Below are 3,117 nucleotides of genomic sequence, written 5' to 3'. Positions count from 1 at the left end.
ACTCGATCAATCTTAGTCATTGTTGGACTATCCCTCTCATTAGACCAAGTGTATTTCCTTCCGTGCATATAAATTTCCTTCAACTCGTTGTCATCCACAAAGCTCCTGAAATAGTTCATGGTGGTTCTGTTTAGGTTCGTGTTATTCTTTTCATTCGCGCGCAAGATCATGTTGAAGTCGCCCATGGCAACCCATTGGCCAGGGCACGCCACCCTTCTTGCCCTTAGCTCGTTCAGGAACACGAGCTTCTCGTCATCCCCTTGCGGCCCGTAGACCCCCGTGATCCACCAGTTGTTGCCCTCCTTAGTGTTCACCCTACCAGTTATGCAATGTGTGTCGAGCACCACATTATCCACCGTTATAACTGTGGTGTTCCATGCAAGTAAAATGCCACCTCTAGTCTCCGACGCCGGCAAATAGGCAAAACCATCAAAAGATGGCCCCACGCATTGCATTACATCAAATTGATCAATTACATGCAGTTTGGTCTCTTGTAGACACACCAAGTTAACCTGAATTGTCGCCACGAACTCCCTTACGGCCTTTCTTTTTGCGCTGCATGTTCCAGCAAAGCACTTCCGGGTTGCAATCCATTGAGGAACAATGAACTCCAACACCACACCACCTCCAGGGGTGCGATCAGTGGGTCAACACCACTGTGTCGTGAGCCCTCACCATGTCCTGCCTGCTCGGCATGCTCTTGCCGAAGATCGCCGCTATGACCCTCACATGCTGCTCCCGTAATGGTGAATCGAACAGCCCTTTGAGCTCTTGCACCGTGTCATCGTCCACTTGCAGATCCTCCGGTGCAATCCCCAAAGCTCTCATCAGTACTGTTTCCGCCGGGGACGCCTTTGTCGTGCTCATGGCCATGCGCCTAGCGGCCCGCGTGGTCCTCTTTGGCGTGAAAGGGTCTGCCTCCGGACGAAGGCTGGTCGCCTGAACCTCCTTGATCAGTGGTGGTGCAAGCCTCTTAATGATACTGGAGCAGAATGCTTTCATCCTACCGAAGGCCACCGCTTCCTGGGCTGTCATCCCCTCAGTGCCTTCCTCCGCACGTATCGCGCTCTCAGTTTGCATGGATGGCTCCCCGGTCGAGGCATGCAGGCCAATCACCGCTAATCCAGTTGTCCTGTCTCTTTCCTCATGCGCTTGCATGGCAAGGCTATCATCCAGCTGGTCTCCTCCACTCGACATAATCATTTGAAGGAAATATGCCCTAGAGGCAATAATAAAGTTATTATTTATTTCCTCATATCATGATAAATGTTTATTATTCATGCTAGAATTGTATTAACCGGAAACATGATACACGTGTGAATACATAGACAAACATAAAGTCACTAGTATGCCTCTACTTGACTAGCTCATTAATCAAAGATGGTTATGTTTCCTAACCATAGACATGTGTTGTCATTTGATTAATGGGATCACATCATTAGGAGAATGATGTGATTGACATGACCCATTCCGTTAGCCTAGCACTTGATCGTTTAGTATGTTGCTATTGCTTTCTTCATGACTTATACAAAGTTCCTGCAACTATGAGATTGTGCAACTCACGTTTACCGGAAGAACACTTTGTGTGCTACCAAACATCACAACATAACTGGGTGATTATAAAGGTGCTCTGCAGGTGTTTCTGAAGGTACATGTTGGGTTGGCATAATTCGAGATTAGGTTTTGTCACTCCGATTGTCGGAGAGGTATCTCTAGGCCCTCTCGGTAATACTCATCACCTAAGCCTTGCAAGGATTGTAACTAATGAGTTAGTTATAAGATGATGTGTTACAGAATGAGTAAAGAGACTTGCCGGTAACGAGATTGAACTAGGTATTGGATACCGACGATCAAATCTCGGGCAAGTAACATACCGATGACAAAGGGAACAACGTATGTTGTTATGCGGTTTGACCGATAAAGATCTTCGTAGAATATGTAGGAACCAATATGGGCATCCAGGTTCCGCTATTGGTTATTGACCGAGAATAGTTCTAGGTCATGTCTACATAGTTCTCGAACCCGCAGGGTCCGCACGCTTAACGTTACGATGACAGTTTTATTATGAGTTTACAAGTTTTGATGTACCGAAGTTTGTTCGGAGTCCCGGATGTGATCACGGACATGACGAGGAGTCTCGAAATGGTCGAGACATAAAGATTGATATATTGGACGACTATATTCGGACACCGGAAGTGTTCCGGGTGATTTCGGAGAAAACCGGAGTGCCGGAGGGTTACCGGACCCCCCCCCCCCCCCGAAGAGTTAATGGGCCACATGGGCCTTGGTGGGAAGAGAGAGGGGCGGCCAGGAAGGGCCGTGCGCCCCCTCTCCCTCTGGTCCGAATTGGACTAGGAGGGGGGGCGGCGCCCCCCTCTTTCCTTCCCCTCCTCTCCCCCTTCCTTCCCCTCCTAGTAGGAGTAGGAAAGGAGGAGTCCTACTCCTACTAGGAGGAGGACTCCTCCTCCTGGCGCGCCCAACAAGGGCCGGCCGGCCTCCCCCCTCCCTCCTTTATATACGGGGGCAGGGGCACCCCATAGACACACAAGTTGATCTACGGATCGTTCCTTAGCCGTGTGCGGTGCCCCCCTCCACCATATTCCACCTCGGTCATATCGTCGTGGAGTTTAGGCGAAGCCCTGCGCCGGTAGAACATCATCATCGTCACCACGCCGTCGTGCTGACGGAACTCATCCCCGAAGCTTTGCTGGATCGGAGCCCGGGGATCGTCATCGAGCTGAACGTGTGCAGAACTTGGAGGTGCCGTACGTTCGGTGCTTGGATCGGTCGGATCGTGAAGACGTACGACTACATCGACCGCGTCGTCATAACGCTTCCGCTTACGGTCTACGAGAGTACGTGGACGAACACTCTCCCCTCTCGTTGCTATGCATCACCATGATCTTGCGTGTGCGTATGAAATTTTTTGAAGTTACTACGTTCCCCAACAGTGGTATCAGAGCCTGGTTTTAGGCGTTGATGTTATATGCACGAGTAGAACACAAGTGAGTTGTGGGCGATACAAGTCATACTGCTTACCAGCATGTCATACTTTGGTTCGGCGGTATTGTGAGATGAAGCGGCACGGACCGACATTACACGTACGCTTACGCGAGA

The sequence above is a fragment of the Triticum aestivum genome, chromosome 7B (assembly GCF_018294505.1).
Source record: "Triticum aestivum cultivar Chinese Spring chromosome 7B, IWGSC CS RefSeq v2.1, whole genome shotgun sequence".
Taxonomy (NCBI): domain Eukaryota; kingdom Viridiplantae; phylum Streptophyta; class Magnoliopsida; order Poales; family Poaceae; genus Triticum; species Triticum aestivum.
The sequence above is the reverse complement of the archived record's forward strand: the minus strand, read 5'-3'. Positions refer to the sequence as shown.